Genomic DNA, 22197 nt, shown 5'->3' with positions numbered 1-22197 from the left:
AGAAAAAGAAAGAAAAAGAGTCCTACGGGGGTCCAAGCACTCTAAGGCCTGCCCACACCGTTAGGATTACAAGAGAGAAGAAACAATAGATTTTACTCTCCTCATCGAACTCACGGTTTTACACGTCTTCAGAATTCCTGCTAATCGTCAGGATCAATTTCTGTGAAATGAACAGACATACATATTCTTAACATGCATCCCTTTTGAAAAAAGTGACCATTTTAGAACATATCATTCTGTTGACTTTAGTAAATGCCCTCTATACTGTTCCCATGTGTATTAACACTAATTTTAACCAGTATAGTTATTGTGTGAGGCATTTTGACTCCAGATTACCATATATCTATTTGAGTCATGATTACATGATCCTAGCAGTATCAAAATTAATTGAAAGAACATTAATAATATCAGCATAGCTTTTAAGAATCTGGTTCTCAAAGTCCCCTGATGGGGGCCATCAAGGCCAGGTGACAGACAGAAGAACAAAACAGGTTTAGTCAATGAAAAATGCACTTACGGTGCTTCAAAGATTCAACAAGCTTCACAGGCTCGCAGAGTCGGGCATATTTTCACTTCCAGCTCAATCTAGTGAAACCCAAACAAAGCTAGTCAGAGAAAGCGTTTGTTTTATGCCAAAGATACAAATTGGCTAGTCGAGAGGTAAACCCCTCTGCAAAACGAAGTGCATATACTGCATAGGTCGCGCTGTGTCACTTACTTCTTGCCGAAAGACTCGCCGCTCTAGACCTAGTGATCTCACCCCTGCGGCCCGGATCGTGCAACTCAGCATTCTTTGCCGGTTTTTAACTTCTGTGTTCCGATCGCAGAGCGTCATACGTCACGTGTTCGTGGCGATGTCACGTGACCACGGCGCCCATAATTCCTTACTTCCAACTATTCCCTGAAAGTTTTAAAATAAAGGCATGTCGATAAAGGTCAGCCGACCCAATCGCGCCTACAAACAATCTTTTGAACAGTTGGATAGATGTGTGGATCGGAATAGTTCTGAGCGTGTGCACACTTCCGGTAAATCACATGTATACCGCTAGATCGCTAACCTTCACCCAATAGTGTGCTATTCTTTTGTATTATTAATATAAAAGCCCCATTGATCTTAATAACACTGACTGTTCCCGCAGGATCTTTCAGGCGTAAAATGTACCTTTTCAATTTGGAAAAAGAAAGCTGTATCTTAATCGCTACTTTGAGGTACTGGGTACATGAAAACATATCCGTGATGGGACGAGGTAAACAAAGACTCGGTTTCAGATTTACCACACATTGTTCGTGAACAGGTTATTTGTTTTTACACAGATTTATTCTGATTTTGGGGGGTTAGTGCAGAATCATTTAAAAACGCTACCCCAGGGGATGTCGTCATTTAGTCCCACTTGGTGAGATGCCAAACGATGTACCCACCTTTGTTCTTGCTCAAATAATCTTTGTTCACTGGCACCCTGCAAATGCTCTATTATAGTCCAGTGGAAGTTATCAGGGGAGTGTTTTTGATCTAAAAAGTGAGAGGTCATTTTTGTATTGCTCTTTCCACATCGTAAGTTGCTCCTATGCTCACACATACGGAATTTGACCATTCTCTTCGTCATTCCCACGTATTTCAGACCACATGGACAAGTTATTAAGTAAACCACATTGGCTGTGTTGCAATTCGTGTGGCTTCTTTGTTCCCAGATTTTGTTGGGTTCCAAGGTCATTGTTTTGGAGCTACTCGTAAAGGGACAAACACTACAATTTCCACATGGGTAGTGGCCTACTACCGGTGGTAAACCCCACAAATTCAAGACATTCCGAGTAGACTCTTGGTTTTTCTAGGTCGGGTGTGTACCAAGGCATCTTTAAGGCTTTTAGCCTTCTTGTAGGAGAATAAAGGTTTTTCCCAATTGCAGGAGTTAGATGTGAGAATCTGTAACGGGGTGTACCGTGTGGTTCTGGATTTCTGGGCCCTGCTGTAATACCGGTACCGAGGTCCAACACTCGTGTCACAAAATATCATCGTACCATGAGGAATTTGGTATCGGCAGACCGGTAATGATTAGGACATTATCCCTGTGCATTTGCGTCGTGATTGAGCGATGCTAACACCCTTAAATCATGGTTTCCGTTCTGAACCCTCGGACTCCATTTTGTGAACGGCATCCATCTTATGGCTTGCCCTCATATAAGTCAATTGATTAAAGCCAAGCTTGATCTAAAAGGACACGTCCACTTTAGCTGACTTCCCCATGACCTGGCCGAGCTGACTCCACTGCCTCCAGCCAAACCTGTTTGGGCAGCTCCTCACCCAGTGGCCGAATAAGATAGCATCAATGCATAACATGCCATAAACCATTCACTACCTACAGACCATGTTTTCTACACACATGCACCTGTCCATGTTCCTTGTTTATGGACGGTTTTACGACAAGGAGGTGCCCTGTTTTATTGGGGTTTCATCAATATCTGATGGGAGTTCTGGGCCTGGCTGGGTAATCTATCACAAACTGGACATCTAAAATATGGGTTGGCCAGCATGACTTTGCTCTTTGCGTTGTTGTAGAAATATGTGTATAACCATATCATAAACTCAAGAATTCTTGCCTGCAGCTGTTATTTCTGTATATAAGGAGAAGGCTGGTTCTGTAAAAACTAACAGTCTCCTGAGAACTTAAAACCCGTGCTGTTGTAATTCTAGGACGCATGTTACTTGGTTGCAACCAATAAAAGTCGATCTCTGACTTCACCTAGAAGACTCTTGGTTTCTGTGGTCCGGAACAGGCAGAACTCAGAGGTCTTCGGGTGTTATCCCCTGGCACCACCGGGTTCCTAAAAACCCGGCACCTCAGTTGGCGCCCAACTCGGGGCGGTATCAAGCGGTATCGGTCCAAGCCAGATGTTCGTGAGGAGCTTAGTGTGAAAATTCCGGAGGACGGCCAGCCACTTCAGCGACCCCTGTATGTCGACGTGGTTCCGAAGGTCTTTGCTGCGAGGTTCCCCGCGTCCCGACGGCTACGAAGGACTGCTGCCCTGACTATCGCCCTGTTTTGGACCCAGTGATCCTTGGTAGAGCGAAACGATAGACGAGTCTTCTAGTGACGTCATCGATCTTCAATAACTTCAGTTAAGTATAAGTGGAGCGTCTCCTAGTCCTTAGTTTGGTTCTTAGTCTTTGGTATCCTTGAGGTACACCTTGTTTGGAACTTGCAAGCGCCAAAACTGAGGGATTCGTGTATTCACGAAAAATATCGTATTCGATCATCCCTTGAAGTTTGAAGCTAGACCAGTGAGCGAAGATGCCTGGTCTTAGCAGACTTGGAAACTTGTTTTGTCTTGGTTGTCGTAAGGACTCCCAATTAGAGGATTTGTGTCCGGTTCCTCCGATTGGGACTCCAACATATGAACTGTACATAAAGCATGGAGTAGGTCCTATCATGTATAATGAAGTATGGATAAAATACACCCGCAAGGATGGTGTTTTAAAATGGCCCCAATATGGTCGTTTTGACGCAGAAATTTTAGATAAACTCGAGGTCAAACTATTCAAGAAGAAAGCCCGGCCGGCGATGTTTGACTCTTTTCGCTTATGGCGCAAAGAAGCCAAACAGAAGGAAATGAAACTAGCTAAGAAAAATAAAAGAGGTATGTCAATGGTGCAAGCTGCCCTTGCGTACAGGGATAATGAGGAAGAGCAGGAAAGTGAACAAATGCTCAGAAGCAAGAAATTAGCAGTAGATAAATGCTACCCGATGTTGCCACATGAAGGACAAGGTTCGAAGGGAACACCCGAGAAAGATCCATTAATGTCCCATTTATTGAATTCACCACCCCCGTATACATCGAGTATTACTGGACCCCCGAAGCGTTTTGTTATACCGCGCCCCGGCGCACGCAAGGCAGCTCTTGCACAAGCACCAGCTCCTCTTCAGCTGGTTCCTACTTCTCCGGCGCAGCCCTCTCAAGGGCCGCCGCCTTTGCTACATACTCCATCTACTTCTTATACGACTTTGCCTACTGCTCCAACTATTTATCCTGATACTACTTCTGCCACTGCCTCGACTTCCTCTGCTATTGCCTCGACTTCCTCTTTACATCAGCCTGTCTTTTCCGGCACATCTGCCTCTCCGCAAGCTTCTCCTTCTGTTCGACAGAGAGTGGCAAGTACTGTCACTGGTCTGTTCTCACCTTTCTTTGGGTCGCCTAAAACGACCCCTAAAACAGGACGTAGACAGTTGCGTAGTCAACTGCCCGATTATGAGGAAAGAGTAGTGCTGAATGAGTTAGCGCGTAAATGGGTTACTAACACTGTTAGATACGATGTTCAGTCTGTTATGGAGGTCTTCCGACAATGGGATGCACCCACTCAGAGATATGTATTCGAGGAAATGTGCGTATACCTTTGCGAAGATTTGGAGACAAATGATCCCAAACGCAAAATGAAGGAATTATTTCGTATGCGTTTTAAGTTCTATGAAGGCATGATTGTAGGTGCCGACGTTGAAAAAGCAATAGATCTGTTATTATCCTATAGGAGTAAAGGAAATGTCTCTAGATCATTGTACGAAGATGACGTGTCAGGTAGGAAAAAGGCACGACAGTACCCCATGAGAGAGGTTCCTCCAGTTTGGAGGGAAGGTGACGCAAATGCGAATCCAGCAATTCCACCGCATTTCCAGCGTGTATGGGTACATGTCCCCTGGAAAAGATCTGAAGTTTTAGCACTCAAGCAGACATTACCTGATACACGTAAAAATCCTGCTGGGTACTATAAGGAGTTATCACAGACTGCCAGCTCATGTATAATGAATTTAGAAGATGTAGACATGTTGTTTGGGAACGTCGTTCCGCAGCCTCTATGGAGTAAAATTCGTCATACAGATCATGATCAAGAACTAGGCGACACATGGGCTAATATTACTGCTACAGATGCTAGACAAGTTGGTGGTTCTAAACCTGAGCCTTTAGTAGCTGAACTTCCTGGTAGAATTATCACGTACATGAAGACTTGAATGCCTGAATTGCGTGTAAATTGGGACAAGTTATCTGCGTGCAAGCAGAAGAAAGACGAGAATGTGTCTGACTTTTTCACAAGGTTTGAAGAGACTTTCGTCGATCATAGTTATCAGGATATGGCTACCGAGGGTGGCCAAAGATTGTTTGTAGACAAATTTGTGCATAATCTGCTTCCTGAACTGTGTAATGAATTGAAAGATTCAGAGAGTGCTTGGTCTGTTTCCACGTCAGCGCAGATTTTAGCTACCGCCCAGTACTACGAAAATAGACGCAAAGACGAACTAGATAAGGCAGACAAAAAGACTAAAGATTTAAAAACTAAGGTTCTTATCCAGCAAGCCTATCCGCCTCGTACTGCTAGTCAGCCCAATTATCAACAACCACAGCAGTATTCGAGAAACCCACAAGGGAACGAGTTTTCCCATCAGCGTTTGCCGTACGGCCCGAATCAGTGTGCCTATTGCAAAGAAGAGGGTCATTTCAAAAATAATTGTCCAGCTCTGGCGCGACGCCTAAATGGTGTTTCCGGTGCAAGAGGTAGAGGTGTTCAACAAGCTCCTAGGGGTAGGGGCCGTAGAAATTTCCCCCAGAATACCGCTTCTTTTCCGCCTCAGAATTCTATTAATAGCTTTGATCAACAGAATAATGCGTCTTCTAGTTCAGCTCAGTACTATGCTGATGACTATTACGCCGAAAACGAGAATGAGAGTAATAATTGCTAGGACTGCCATGGACAAAGAGAGGGAGTTGTTTCAGTTCCAGTAGATCAGAATGGACCTTATGTCGAGGTGATTACATCAGAAATGTCAGAGGCATTTCTGCTGGATACTGGTGCTACAAAAAGTTCGATTATGCACTCAAAACTTCCTGGCGCACCTTTGTCTGGCGAAATGAATGTTTCAGTAGGTTTTTCTGGCGCCCCGGTTAGAAACCCGATCTCTAGTCCTATGCCCCTTTCTGTTGGCCCATGCGAATTAGAAGCACCCCTCATCCTTATAACAGGTTGTGGCGAAAATTTGTTAGGTTTGGATTTGTTAAAGAGATTATATGCTACTTTGTACTGTTCTCCTTCTGGAGTACAACTTACACTTGGTAAGAAAGTGATTTCTCCAATGTATTTGGCAAAGGAGAATATTCCAATTGAATTATCATCTCTTCCAGATATACTTTGGGCTAGTGGCTCCAATGAGGTAGGTCGTTTGGGGATAGCACCGTATGTCATAACATTGAAAGCCAATGTTAGGTTGCCACGTGTTCCCCAATACAAGATCTCTAGAGAATGTGAGAAAGCATTGTTGACGATTATTTACGATCTGATTGAGAAAGATGTCATTGAAGAGACAACAAGCAACATTTGTAACAGTCCTATTTTGCCTGTCTTAAAGCGTACTGATCCTTCGCAGCCACCTGTGTACAGGTTTGTGATTGATCTCAGAGAAGTGAATAAGATTGTTGTACCACAGTTTCCAGTTGTCCCCGACATTACTGCCTTATTGACAATGGTTCCAGCTTCAGCCACTTGGTTTTCGGTGATTGACCTGAAGAACGCCTTCTTCAACATCCTGATTGCTGAGGAGAGCAGAGATATTTTTGGCTTCAATTTAAGAGGACAAAGCTTCCGCTTCAAACGCGCTCCTCAGGGCTATTGTGAAAGTCCATCGATATTCAGTCAGGCTCTGAAAACACAACTAGACATGATTGTCCTACCTGCTGGTGCAACTCTGATTGAGTATGTAGACGATCTGCTGATCGCTGCAGATACTGAAGAGATTTGCAAAGAAGCCACATTGTCATTGTTGCGTCATTTATGTGACATGAAGCACAAAGTCTCTCTTTCAAAACTGCAATTTTGTCGACAAGAAGTGACCTACTTAGGTCACATCTTATCGAAGGAGGGAAGGAGACTGACCCCAGAGAGAATACAGGCATTTGCAAGATTGAGTGTCCCAAGGACACAGAGAGAAGTGCGTGCTTTCTTGGGCATTACATCGTACTGTAGGCAATGGATACCGAATTTTTCACTAGTGGCTAAACCTTTGCTGGCACTACTCTGTAAAGACACACCCAATCCTATGCCTTGGTCTGAAGATTGTCAAAAGAGTTTTCACGAGTTGCGTGATGCATTGTGTTCGGCTCCTGTGTTGGGCAACCCCGACTACAGTAAGCCTTTTACATTATATGTCCGTGAGAAGGAAGGTTGCGCATTATCAGTCTTGACACAATCCTTTGGGGACAAACAGCGCCCATGTGCGTATTTCTCAGCGACTCTAGATCCTGTGGCTAAGGCATTACCAAGTTGCTTAAGGGCAACTGCTGCAGCAGCTGTCTGTATTCAACAGTCTGCTGGGTTAGTCATGAATAATACTCTGATCGTTATGGTCCCACAATCAGTAGACATTTTACTAAACAGAACAAAAACACAGCATTTAACTAGTGCTCGACTGTCCAGCTATGAGTTGACACTCTTAGCGAGTCACATACACATAAAGAGGTGTGATACACTCAACCCTGCTACGTTATTACCCATTTCGGCAAAGACAGATGAGGTTGAAAAACATGATTGCTGCTTTAGGACCGAAGAAGAGACAAAAGGGAGAGTAGACTTGCAGGACACTCCCCTTCCTGAATGTAATGATACTTTATGGGTTGATCGTTCATGTTTCAAGTTGTCAAATGGTGATACGACTGCAGCATATGCCGTAACGACATTGCACACGATTGTAGAGGCCGCACGCATTCCCCACAATTCTGGGCAAGCAGCAGAGTTAATCGCACTTACAAGAGCGTGTGTGTTGGCAACAGGAAAGCGAGTGAATGTGTATACTGATAGCCAATACGCCTTCGGTGTGGCCCACAGTTTTGGAAGATTGTGGCGTGAACGTGGGTTCCTGACGTCACATGGTGCAAAAATCCAACATGGTCAATTAGTTAACGAGCTTCTCGAGTCACTGACCTTGCCCCTACAAGTTGCGATTGTGAAATGCAGTGCGCACAGAAAGATTCAAGATGATGTTGGTCGTGGGAATGCATTTGCAGACGAGGTTGCGAAAGAGACTGCAAGGAACACAATGAGTCGGATGTACGTTGTAGGTCCTGCGAGATGGATTACTGATGTGGGTATGTGTGAGGACACCATTGAAAGTGTGAAGTCTATACAATCGGATGCCACTGAAAAAGAGGTGAACGAATGGAGAGAAAGCAAGGGAAGATTGGATGCAAATGGTTGTTGGGTCGAATTGTCAGAACATCAGCGTTGGCTATTCCTGACGCATATGTACTTGCAGTGGTGACAATGGCCCATGGAATGGCGCATATCAGTGTGAAAGGAATCTGTAAACTGTTGGCCCCAGTATGGCAGAATAGTGGTCTCCCAAAATGCGCGGAGAATTTGGTCAGGAACTGTATGGTGTGTTTGAAGCACAATCCCGGTAGGGGAACCCCAACTCCAGCTGGTCATTTTGCGCCTCCAACGTATCCGTTCGAGGTTTTGCAGCTCGATTTCATCCACATGGAGAGGTGCAACAATCTGAAATACGTGCTTGTTGTCGTTTGCGCCTTCTCCAGGTGGGTGGAAGCGTATCCCTTTAAGGACAATACCGCCTTGTCAACTGCCAAAGCCCTTGTCAAGGAATTCTTCCCTAGATTTGGCATGCCTAGAATTGTCTGGAGTGATAACGGAAGTGAATTTGTGGGACGAGTGATGAAGAGAGTGTGTGAGTGTCTAGGCATCCACCAAAAATTCCACGCTGCAAATCACCCCCAATCAGCGGGATTAGTAGAGTGCTACAACGGCACGCTAAAGTTAAAACTAGCCAAAATCCAAGCCAGCACAGGTCTCAAATGGCCTGACGCCTTGCCTTTAGCACTCCTGTCCACCAGAATGACTGCCCATTCCAGACTAGGACTTAGCTCCCATGAAATTGTGTTTGGCCGCTCAGCCAACATCTGGGGTGTGCCAAGGCCAAAGAAACTGGGTGAACTAGAGCACCCTGTACTGCTTGACTATTTGTGTGAATTGACAACTAAATTGCGTGTTTTACACCAACAGGTCCACAGCTCCTCTCCACCAGCGTCTGACGATCCAGGCCACGCCATTGAACCTGGCTCCTGGGTCTTAGTCCGGAACTTCAGGCGAACCAAGAATGAGGAGCCTCGCTGGACCGGACCTTTCCAGGTCCTGTTAACTACCCGCTCTGCAGTACGTGTCCACGGCAAGAAACATTGGGTGCACGGCGCCCATTGCAAACGGGTCCCGTTGCCCCTTCCATATGACCGATGGGTCAAGGAGGAAATCGCTGACTCTGAAACCGAATCTGTACTGCGCTTTGCGCCCTTCAGCGATGCACTATTGAAAGGAACTGGCACAGAAAAGGAGAGTGATCGTATTTTGCAAGGAATTGTGCCAACGTCAATGCAGTTGGACACTACAGAACCTGAAACATTGTTTGAAGACCACACCGTACCTGGGAAACGACGATACAATCTGAGGTCTAGAACAAGAGACTAATAAAAACAAATTAATACGACCCTCCTTTCCCCCAAGAACTATTTTTGATTTTACAGCTCTCTCGCCCAGGGAACTTGCTCATTTTTGATTTTTGAACCGCCATCCGGTTCTGCTGCTAGGGCCGTGGTTGAAGTCTGGAGAGTGCAGCTGGGGACGTTTAGGTCAACGGTTCTAGTTGGTCTGAGGGAATTACCCCGGACTGAACAGAACGCACTCCCTGGCAGAATCAAACTCCCACCGCGGGCAGCAACTAGAGGATGGAGTTTCCGAGGGTAGGGAGACCTGCTAGACCCACGAACTTTAAAAAGCAAATATGCACAGTGATGACCAGAAAAAGATTTCTGATACTATGTATTTTAATGTTGTGTAGCATAACGATGTTCTTGATTGCCTATACTCTATCCACGTTTCAAGTTACCTTTGTAAACAACACTCAGCCCACACCTCCTCCCACTGTCTCCCCACATTATTTTTACCCTCTACCTGAACACGAGTCTGCCAGAAGACTAGAATTTGTAAATAACTCATTCATCCAACTCCTACACAAACACCAATCTATAATGAACACGTCGAACTGTTGGATATGTGGACTTATGCCGCACACAACCGATAAGGGCATCCCATACTTCGTCCTGCCATTCAGTTACTATGGTTCTCTATGGGCTTTCCAGACCATGTTCCTGTTCGCCCTAGAACCATACCCGCCCCATTCCACAGGGAGCGATTCCAGCAACAAGGCACTAGTGGCAGGAATAAGAAATATGAGCAGGGATATTGACACATATCAAACGATTCCTAAAGATGAGCTCGCTCCATACAGTCGTTGGAACGTAACTAAATATGGGATTTCTTTGAGTAAGAGCCAGAAAACACAGAAATCCTCCCCGGTTTGGATAGTACCCCACCGAGGTCACCTATGTCTGCAAGGTATTGGCAGGGATCCCAAAGCACAGTTGGGGAAGAGCGTATGCACGGAAACGTATGTGTTCGCATCCCGAACTTCCCCTCCATTCTTAGCGGCTAAGGGTACATACTTCGTCTGCCATGACAAAGCATACACATAGTTGCCCCCTGACTTCTCGGGCACATGTTTTATCTCGTTTCTGCTGCCACCCACCTACACGGCCGGGGCAGATTACCATCGGACAAGGACAGTTAGGGGTGTCGTGAGTCAAGACGACACTGCGGGTCAAGAGTTTGGGGACTTCGCAAAGGGTTTTCTGCCGTTTTGGGGACCTATGGTGAACAGCAGGAACATTCGCCAGTTAACAAGGATAGTCGAATCCGCCGTGACTGAGACGGCCGGTGCCCTTAGTAACCTGACTGCCGAGCTCCAATCAGACCGACTTATGACTCTTCAGAACAGGGTCGCCCTGGATGTCATACTTGCAGACCGTGGTGGTTTATGTAGAGTGATCCAATCCAGTTGCTGCATTTTCATCCCTGATAATGCTCCGACAGTGTACCAGGCCATCTCCAAACTACACAAAATCTCTGATTCCCTTCACGTGGAAAAAGGGGATTGGTCCTTGCTAGGGTGGCTCTGGGAACTGATCTCTGCCTGGGGATGGAAAACTCTGATCTTCATTGGGATGATCTTAGCCATTCTGTTTATGTTCTGCCTGTTTGTGCAGTGCGCTCCTATAATATGTGGCCTCTGTGCTACTTCATGTGTAAGGAAGCCTGTGTCAAGGGACGAATTGAGCAACAGAATGATGCTACAGCAGCATCTCCATGAATTCATTCATACAGATTTGGACTCAGATTAGCATGAGTTATTGCCTAATATGAGGGCAAAAGGAGGGACTGTGGTTCTGGAATTCTGGGCCCTGCTGTAATACCGGTACCGAGGTCCAACACTCGTGTCACAAAATATCATCGTACCATGACGAATTTGGTATCGGCAGACCGGTGATGATTAGGACATTATCCCTGTGCATTTGCATTGTGATTGAGCGATGCTAACACCCTTAAATCATGGTTTCCGTTCTGAACCTTCGGACTCCATTATGTGAACGGCATCCATCTTATGGCTTGCCCTCATATAAGTCAATTGATTAAAGCCGAGCTTGATCTAAAAGGACACGCCCTCCTTAGCTGACTTCCCCATGACCTGGCCAAACTGACTCCACTGCCTCCAGCCAAACCTTTTTGGGCAGCTCCTCGCCCAGTGGCCGAATAAGATAGCATCAATGCATAACATGCCATAAACCATTCACTACCTACAGACCATGTTTTCTACACACATACACCTGTCCATGTTCCTTGCTTATGGCCGGTTTTACGACAAGGAGGTGCCCTGTTTTATTGGGGTTTCATCGATATCTGATGGGAGTTCTGGGCCTGGCTGGTTTGTAATCTATGACAAACTGGACATCTAAAATATGGGTTGGCCAGCATGACTTCGCTCTTTGCCTTGTTGTAGAAATATGTGTATAACCGTATCATAAACTCAAGGATTCTTGCCTGCAGCTGTTATTTCTGTATATAAGGAGAAGGCTGGTTCTGTAAAAACGAACAGTTTCCTGAGAACTTAAAACCCGTGCTGTTGTAATTCTAGGACGCATGTTACTTGGTTGAAACCAATAAAACTCGATCTCTGACTTCACCTAGAAGACTCTTGGTTTCTGTGGTCCGGAACAGGGAGAACTCAGAGGTCTTCGGGTGTTATCCCCTGGCACCACCGGGTTCCTAAAAACCCGGCACCTCAACCAGAAGGCTTCCATATGTAAAATGTCCCCACAGCTTCACGGTCCACTACACCCGCGAGCCAGACGGCCGACCGAGGGGAAGCTCGGCATAACACTTTTACCACCCCCCCCCCCCTCTCTCTCTTCCTTCATCGCAGGACCCTGGAGCAAGCATGAAAGATCCGGACGACGTGGAGTGGCCCTTTAAATCCTGGGAAGAAGCAGAGTGGGAGGAGCCAACCTATCACAGCTGCCCATCAAAAGGTGAGCCCTCCGAAGCCCAGGTGTGCTTGTTCACCCGGAGGACGGAGGAGAGGAGCGTGCGGAGTGCGGAGTTGCGAGAGGAGAAGACGGAGACAGGACAGACGGAGGACGAGAGGAGTGTAACATCGGAGGAGGGAGCGAGGAGTATCGCAGGAGGTACCGAGAGCGGTAGGAGGGGAACATCGGAGGAAGGTCCGCGGAGAAGTGTAGGAGCAGGAGTGTCATCAAACGCCATTGGAGTCGAGAAAACGAGACACCTGACCGGAGCAGAGTCGGCGCCTGCATCGGACGGAGGAAAGCCAGTAGGCCACCGTTCCTGTGAGCCGCCCAGCCACTCAGCCAGGGGAGGTCCGTTGTTCAGTCAGGTGCGTGACCGGTTACGGGGCTGGGATGGAGTTAGAAGTACACTAGGTACACCCCCACGGGACGTCTGATTCCCTGGTACCCTTTCCCTGTGCACGTATTCCCTCCCTCACGTTAGTGCACTGTAAAATAAAAGCACCGGTGAAAACTTCCCTCACTCCCTTCCCTGTACTCGCTCAGGTGGACAGAAGTCTCACACTATCCCTGTCTTCTCTTTGCTTTGCTGGAGAGCTACTCCCCACGCCGTGACGGACTCCGAAGAGGAAGAACCACCCCCCAGAGGACCGGAAGTGGTCCGTAAGAAAGAGAAGGTCCGCCATAGGAGAAGAAGCCGAAGCCGGTCCCCCCGGAGGCCCCCTCCTACCCGAAAGAGTTGTACAGACCAGTTACTTGCCTCAATAAAACCTCATTTACCCCAAGTCCGGTTGTTGCCTATATCTCCTGCGCCGCTACCCACCCAAAGCGTAACAGAATCCTCCAGTGTTTGTTAATACTGCGGGCCACCATATTCGAGGCTGTGTTGAATGTTGTTACACAGGTAAGTGGAACCTCGTTGTTCTCAACTTGGGGCTTTTCCTCCAAAAGGGCATCTCGATTTTGAATTCGAGCCCTTTTGTAACTGGTTGTTAAGAGGTGTTTTGGGTACCCCCGGACTTGCATCTTCTCAGTAAGATCTTTAGCTTGTGCTTTGTAGTCTTGAACATCTGAGCAGTTCCTCCGGATACGGAGATACTGCCCAAAAGGCAGGTTCTCCCTTAATGGTCGCGGATGGAAACTGGTGTAGTGTAACAAGTTGTTCTTATTGGTTGGTTTATAGTGGGTCTTGGTTCTTAATTCATTTGCCACTCTTGTGATGGTCACATCCAAGAACACTACCGTGGTTTCATTGTGCTCATGGGTGAATTTTAAATTTGGGTCACAATTGTTGACCCATGTGAAGAACGAGATCAGTAGTTCTTTATCACCTCTCCAAATCAGAAGCACATCGTCTATGTACCTTTGCCATAGAATGATGTTTTCACAGAACGGATTGTCAGGGGATAGAATGTGTAGCTTTTAAAAATTGAATACATACAAACCCGCTACACTAGGGGCAAAAGTACTGCCCATAGAAGTACCGGTCGCTTGTAAATACAGCCGGTCTTCATATTGGAGGAATTCCTTTTAAGGGCCAGGGAGGCACATTCTACCACAAAGGACTTAGATGTTTTGCAGTCCCACCTGTTGGTTTCAAGTGTGTGGGCAATTACCTCTATGGTCGCATCTTGCAGAATGCAAGTATAAAGGCTTTCAATGTCTAGTGTAGCCAGAAAGCATTGTCCCTCAGGTAAACTTATCGATTTCAGCATTGATAACAAGCTTTTAGTGTCCTTGATGTACGTACTAGTAGTTTCTACTATGGGTCTTAAGAAGAAATCACAGTACTTGGACAAGGGTTCAAGCAAAGAGCCCAACCCGGAGACAATAGGTCTTCCTGGGGGTGGAAGGATCCCTTTATGTGTTTTTGGGAGAGTGTAGAAGTATGGAATTTTACCCTCTGATGTTGTCAAGAAGTCTGCTTCCTGTTTGGTAATTAAACCATCATATTCAGCTGACATTACAAGTTCTAGAATCTCAGATCTTAAACTCTCAGTCGGATCCTCTCTAAGTAAGATGTAGTTGGTTTCATTACTTAGTAGGCGTCTACACTCTTGGTCGTAGGCTTTTTTGTGTTGAATTACAACACCTCCCCCTTTGTCCGTACTTTTTATTACAATCTCAGTGTTATTCTGTAGTGTTTGCATAGCCTTAAATTCCCCTGCTGTTAGATTTTTATAAGGGTTTGGTGGTACTAAGGATTCAATTTCTTTGACCACGGCTTGTTCAAAAGCCAGTATTTCTGGTGGAACACTGTGTTGGGGCGGTTGAAAAGTAGATTTTAATCTAAAATTTGTATCTCCCTGTGTCCTTTGAGTGACATCTGTCGTTTGTTTTTCGAAAAAACTCTTAAGTCTTAATTTTAGAAAAAAATCAGTCAATTCACAGCGCAGTTTGAAAATATATAGGTTGGGGGTCGGAACAAAACCGAGACCCTTCTCCAAAATATTTTTCTCATCTTCTGTGAGGATTATGTCAGTCAAATTGGTGACTAAACTTTCTGGTTGCTTGGGCCTGCTCTCTGGTCTGCAGTTTTGCTTCTCGTGTTGTCACCCACCGAAACGTCTGGTCCCAATGGACCTGATTCTGCCCCTTCCGTTTGCCCCTGGAGCCCCGACCACTCCCTAAAAAAGGCGGTTGGAACATGGGTGATTGGTAGAAAGGAGGTTGCATATGGCCAAAGGGTTGATTCCAACCCATCATCGGTGGAAAAGGAGTTTGAGGAGGAAAAGCATTCTGGAAGCGTGGACCATTCTGCTGGTATGTTTGCCAGTAAGGATTAAACATCCCTCTGCCATTCAGAATATCAGACTATGGAGTGTCAGGGGGAAACAGCCTTTACAATGCATGCTGAGCCACGCCTGCCATTTCCCCACAAGCAGAACCACACTCGCCTTAACCATGCATATGCGTGGTTAAGGCAGTGCATGATCTAGCTGTGCGGTTGGGCTGGGAGAGGAACAGTAAGGATCCGGAGAGGAAGCTCTGGGACGCGGTCAGGTAAGTGGGGTTGGGGATGGGTTTTTGAGGCTAGGGGCAGTTTTAGGGCAAAGGGTGGTTGTGTTGGGGTAATTTTTTAGAGGTGGAAGGACTAAGGTTGCGGTAGTTTATAGGGTGGGGCCTGTTTTAGGGCTCAGGGCAGAGAGTCAGGGTTCGGACATGGGGGCAGTTTTAGTGCTCAGGGCAGGGGCGAGGGACAGTTTTCATGGCTGGGGGAAGTTTTAGACCTCAAGGCTGGAGGCTTAGGTTCGGAGTATCATCAACAATCCCTTTTTCACAGTGGAAACAGTGACTCTCTGGAGGCTCATGAAACCGAAGACAGCTGGGTGTGACATTTTGGGGAAATGTATAACACCCCATCCACTGCATTCTGGGGGGAACAGGTAGAATAGAAGTGAACGTAGGCTTATAATAGTGAGAGAGCGCAATTTGAATAAAATGTATATCCGAGTCATATTTAGAAGCATATCGTATAAATGTAGGAATGAAATGTATATCGAACGCGAAGTTGACGCTTATAGTATAAGGTTAACAGATGTAGCCAAAGTAATATAGGAAATGTAATTGTATTTACTCTTGAAAATGCATTAGATTTAGAAGGCCCGTATACGTAGTGGGCTAATGTAGAAATGTGTAGAAATGCTCACGAACAGAAGAACGTGCAAAGTAGAATTCATGTACGTGTGTAACTTTAAATGTAGAAACGGCGAGAAGTGTAACATGGAGAAATGTGCAGAGAGAGCATATATAACGATGTAACAAATGAGAATATAAAGTTATATTCTATGTAATTTGTATTCTATGTAAAATTGTATTCACATATAAGCAAAGGGATTTGCTAAATGCGATTGTATATAAATGTGTGTTAAAGGTTATACTGTGTAGAAGAAGTTTGTAGGAATGTTGGAAGAGTTTTAGGTCATTTGTGATTATAACCTGACTGACCAAGGGTTCGCAGGAGTGTAGTCCGCTGTTGGTAATTTAGTGGGCTCACAGGAGTCGTGAATAGCCTTCACTTGAAGTGCGAGCCAAAGAGTCTAGTTCTTGTTAGATTTAAGGTGACAAATGTCGGACGAAGTTTATTGCCTAAACATGAGAGGAGACGATTGGAATTTGAGTCTTGTTTTGAAATGACCATTCACAGGACCAAGAAAGGTTACATACATAGTCGTAAAGAGTAAAGTTCTGATAAGGTGATAGATTTTGCTCCGAAAGTGTCAAAGGTAAAGTCAAATGAAGTCACCAGCAAGAAGACGAAGATGGCGTCTAAGGAGAAAGGTCAACTTAACGGACGAAGCAAAGAGACGAAGTCATGGAAAGAGCCAGAAAATGACATCATGGGGGAAAGTCCGTGGTGGGCGTCGAAGGGGCGTTCCACCCACACTGTGATTGTGTATTTTAGGGACAGCACCCCGGGGAGAAGATAGCAAGAGCTCAGCGAGAACAGCGCGAGGCAAGTTAGGAAGAGCAGATGACTTGAGCAGATGCGCTGAGAGAGATCAGAGCGCAAGGGAGCAGTAGGCCGAGGACCCTTAGAGATCGGATGGGTAGGCAGAGAGGGTACTGCTTCTTAAACTTAAGTTACCTTTAGAGGCTAAGAGAGTTTGAACTTCTTAGGGAGTCAAACTGCTGACACCTTTTTAGGGTACTAGAAACTTGCGAAGTAGGGATGTCACCTAGTATAGAGTAGGGACAGATTTAACGTGATTATTTTTCTCTTTCTGTAGATGACGCAACGAGACCACATTGAGTCGATGCTTTAATCTGAAGAGATTTGGAGTTGATATTAATTGTATTATTTCGTATACTGATTGAATTTTATCCTGAGAGGATTGTATTTGCAACTTTTCTTAATTTTATATTAAACCTTTTAAACTTCATCGGTTGTAAGTGGTTCTTCAGAGTTGCGTCAGTCTATGGGGTTTATCTAACCTATGCAGGGGCTGTCTTTTACTCAATGACAGATAACAAGCGATCCAAAATTGACGAATGAGATAAGTTATCAAGTTGATCATAAAAGATATTAAAATCTCATTCCCCGCAGTTGGTAGCAGAGGATGGTTTTCTTCTTGAGGAAGACAACCTAGGTCAGGTTTAGTTTACCCCAAGGTCCCTAGTCATCGACGACCAGAAGAAGAATCCCTGCCGAAGAAGGTGCTGACGGTGCGTCGAGAGAAAAGCAGCAGAGTCGGTCGAGAGTGAGTATAAGGGTCATGCGTTGTAAGATTGCGGTGTTTTATGTTGTTCCTGTGTTGTAATGTCAAGCGGAGTTGAATGCCTGTAGTGTGATTGAGGGAAGGTTGTGAGCGCGCGCAACCGGATAAAATCTTATGTCCAGAGAGGGCTTAAGTGGTTCGGGTGTATCGAACACCCAGAGTAATTTGTCTACCATTTAAAGGGGGTCATGAGGTACCATTGATCGCCCGCAGACCGATGATAGGGGGAGCGTTTGAGTGAGTGTATGAGTAAACGCATGCTGGTCGTACGTTTACTGTGTGTAAGTAACCTATCAGTTGAGGCAAGCGTCTGACCGTAAGAGGAAGACGTTTCGCCAGTTGAGGTAGCAATTACAGTTAGACTGTGGCCGTACAGTCAGAGAAAAGTGATCGCTTGGACGGAAGTAGTCATTTTTCGGCGTATGAATGAAACGCATGTAAGACCGCGAGACGAGTTGAGAAACGAAGGGAACTGCTGCAGAGGGGACAAGTGACGTCAGCATAGAGCCGCGCTGAGATTGGTCGGTTAGCGTAGAACAGCGTTGGGATAGGCTGATTAGCGAGAGCCGCACAGGGATTAGTGGTGGTTTGTCATCGGGACGTAAACAAAGGAGAGAATTAATAAGGAAAATCGTAGATTATCAAAAATGAAGTGCTTTAAGAGTTTAAGGGCAATCTTTAGGAGAAATAGAAGAAACTTATATGCTGGAGAAGAAGCTCCACCAGAAGGCACACCAGCTTATTATATGGCAGTAAATGTAGGCTTACACTCGATAATGTGGATCTCCGAATGGAATAGGCTAACAGAAGGGAATAAGGAACTGACGTTTCCGAGATTCGGAACATTTAAGTTAGAAGTGTTGAACCAACTGAAAGCAGTAATGCTTGCAGCGAGACCTCTACCGAGGCCAACACAGTTCGAAGCACTTAGTGCATGGTTTAGAGCAGCACACGAGAGAAATTTAAAGAGGCGCCAAGAAAGAGTGAGAAGATCAGTAAAGGCAGTGCAGGATGCGAAATGGGATGAGGAAGCTAAGAAGTGGAGAGTGCAAAAGATAGAAGCAGACAAACTGTTCACCATGATAGAAGCTACGGGAGAAAAGAAACCTCTAGAAGAAGATGAGGATAGCGAGACAGAGGAGGATCTGATAGAGAGACTACTAACAGATAGACCACCTCCATACAACAGCGAAATCGCAAGTCCCATACTACAGCAAGAAGACGGAGCTAGATGGGGGGAATATAAATCGATCCCAGTAACAGAGTGGGATACCAAGAAAGATGAGGAAGTACTTCAATCTAGTTCCGAGCAGAGAGTAGTAGGAAGATTTGTGGTCCAGAAGGTCCCAGAAATACAGCATGCAAGGTCGCACCAAATGCCAGATGCTTTGCAAGTACCTGTTACCATAGGCCCCATAGTGTCAATCTATAACCCAGAGGGGGTCCAGCAGGAGGAACAGGCACGATGGGACAGGGAAAGGGCAGAGATGGAGAATAGGAGCAACGCGATAAATCCTCAGAGGCAGATACTAGCACCAGTGAGTCGGAGTACCCCATTAGATTCCGCAACGGGTCCCTGGATAGAACAAGGGGGTCAAAGAGGATCAATGGATTTGAGGGGACCGAAACCGAAATCCTATAAGGAATTAAGGGAATATCTGAAAGAATGGGATACTGCTGAAGAGGCTCGGAATAAAAGTTTAGAAACAGGAGCAGAGTGGAGAGACCAGGATAACAAGATCCTCTCTCATTGTGGAGCTGGAGAAAGCAGCCCGGAGTGGGAGAGAGGGAGTCAAGGAAGCAGGGGAGATACTTGTCCTACTACTAGTGGCAATAGGCAAATGTGCAACGACAGGAGTGCAGGGTGTGGGGAAGTGCCTCGCGTCACCTTTAGTGAGGGAGAACGAAGGACGCAAGAGTACCGAAACACTTTCAGATGCACACACCATACTCCGGATGAAAATGTGCAACATTGGAATCACGTGAACATGGAGAGTCGCGAAGGGTCTCGCCATACGTCCGGTGATCAAGAACGAAGTCATGAGAATATAGGGAGTTGCGAAACGTCTCGCCATACATCCGGTGATCACGAACGAGATCGCGGGAACATGGAGAGCCATGAAGGTCCTTATCGTTTGTTGAGTGACACTAGACAGCAAGAGAGTTACAGTGGTTTAGAACAGCATGGAGGATCCTATCTCGTATCTGGAGAAACTGAGCCGAAAAGACAGAATGTAGGATTGAGGGATGGAGCATTGTTCCACCACACCCCAAGGGAAGATGGAAAAGCTTGGGATCTAGAGAGGTGGGAACAAAGAGATGGAAGAAAAATTCCTCATAACTCACCTGTGCTTAGGCGTAGGCGCATAGTGGAGGTGAGAGGGATGTAAGAGAACAACCTAGGATTGACGTACTGAGAGCTGAAATAAAAGCAAGACGCATAGATGTAATGAGTTTAAAATCAGACTTGGATGAGATAATTGACGGCACAGTGGCAATAGAGAGGTTAGAGCTGTACGCACCAGATGAGATACTGTTTTTATCTAAAGATGTTACTCGGAAAGCGAGAGCAGCTCATGAGAAGTTATCTGAATTGGCAGAAAAGTACATGATAGACATATCACGAACAAAAGCCTTACAGGCCAACCATAGGCTGAATTGCACGGATCGAGATCTAGATGAGCGTAGAACGATTGGGCTAAGAGTACACATAAGGGAACTAATCATGTGTATTAGAATATGGAGAGATCTGGATAGATGGGAGGAAAAATGGTCCAAGAGGGGATCTGTCAGACGGAGTACACTTGTGAAGTCCCAGGATACAGACCTAATGCGAATGGAAGCTTTCCCTTTGCGAGAAATCGCGAACGGAAACTACGTTCATGAACCCTGGAGTAGGGGGGATTTAGCGGCATTCACTAATTCTTTCCCGAAGCTTAGAGAGAACCCCGTGGAGTGGTACAAGCAGGTAGAGAGATTCGTGAAGATCTCTAAGGTACTGTGGATCGATTTGAACACTTTGTTCGATATCGTAGTACCCGGAGATTTGTGGACGGCATGCAAACTTAGTATTGAATGGCCCACTTGCGAGCCTCCGAGAGATACCCAGACAGGTGGTCCATCAGACAGAGTCATGGAAAAATACGAGAGAGTAATAACATGGCTAAAAGAGAAAGTGCCGGTGCAGGATATAGACTGGGTTAAGATAGATCGAACAACTCAGGAGCCTAAAGAGACAGTTCACGAGTTTTATGAGAGATTACTAAAAGCATTTAAACAGTACAGTGGGTTGGACGTAATGGATCCTAAGGACATAGGACAGTTTGTGTCGAAGTTTGTTCTCGGATTGAGACCAGACATAAGCCTGATGATTCAACAGCATTTAATTTGCTGGCAGAACAAACCTTTGGATGAGATTCTGAGGTATGCAAGATATTGTAGCGATGAGATAGATTCAAAGGCAAAGAAGCTTAAGGAAAAGCTGATGTTAGTACAGATGCAAGCAGCTGGAAAGGGTGGACAGCGACAGCAGGGAACAGGAACGCCAGCAAAGAAACAGAATAACCAGAGCAGAGATGAGGAAGAAAGATCGAGACCGAGAATAGATATCGCGACACTGAAAAGGACGACCAGGTGCCATCAGTGTAACGAGGTGGGACATTGGAGACGCGAGTGTCCTTATAATATTGAGACAGGCGAATTAGAACAGGAGGAGGAAGAGGTACAGAACAACGTGGTTAAAGGAGCAACAGTCCCGAAGGGAAAGTTTATCAAAGGGGGGACTCAGACTCCTCGAGCCCCGTTTCCTCAACCGCCTCGCATTGCAAATGGAGGGAAAACCTATAGACAAATGCCATTGTTCGTAGGAGGAGAAGAATGCTACTACTTTGATCCTCTTACAGGGCAACGTGTGAATAGGGAAGAAGACTGTACTTTAGGAGCAGCCCTGGAAGTAGATCAGAGAGGACCATACGTAGAGGCTGAAGTAGCTGGATGTCCGACCTTTTTGGTGGATACGGGAGCCACTAGATCCACGTTGAGATCAGCGGTAGTCCCAGGTCTGCCGATATCAGGAGAGATGATTCAGGTGGTAGGAGTCGCAAACAAGAGGATGACGAATCCTCTGACGGAACCAGTGTCAGTGAAGATAGGGAATTACAGTGACGAACATCAGTTTGTGATCTGTGATTCTAGCCCGGTGTGTTTGTTAGGAAGAGATCTGTTGTGTAAACTGAATTGCACAATACATTGCACACCTGAAGGAGTAGAAGTGCAGACTAACGATGAGGATGCCGATTTCAAGGTTGTAAATTCGCAGGAATGCGTGGAACTATATCCTACCTTAACAGTGGAGGAACTTCCACAGGACTTGAGGGAGAAAGTGTCAGCTGAGGTGTGGGATTTTACTGGAGAAGAAATAGGATTGATCAAAGGGGTAGAACCAGTAAAGATCATGGTAAGACCCAATGCCGAGTATCCAAGAACACCACAGTACAAGTTGACACCGGAGACGATT

The 22197-nt window shown here is 45.8% G+C and overlaps 1 protein-coding gene across 1 annotated transcript in view; it reads left to right on the top strand.

Moving 5' to 3' along the window:
* The window catches only part of LOC147668967 (E3 ubiquitin-protein ligase TRIM11-like), a 135707-nt gene that overhangs the window by 100301 nt on the left and 13209 nt on the right, over nt 1–22197 (top strand). The window lies entirely within an intron of this gene.

Source organism: Lissotriton vulgaris, unplaced genomic scaffold, assembly GCF_964263255.1.
Source record: "Lissotriton vulgaris unplaced genomic scaffold, aLisVul1.2 SCAFFOLD_2570, whole genome shotgun sequence".
In the NCBI taxonomy this organism is placed as follows: domain Eukaryota; kingdom Metazoa; phylum Chordata; class Amphibia; order Caudata; family Salamandridae; genus Lissotriton; species Lissotriton vulgaris.
Note: the sequence above shows the minus strand (reverse complement) of the source record. Positions and strands in the feature narration are given on the sequence as shown.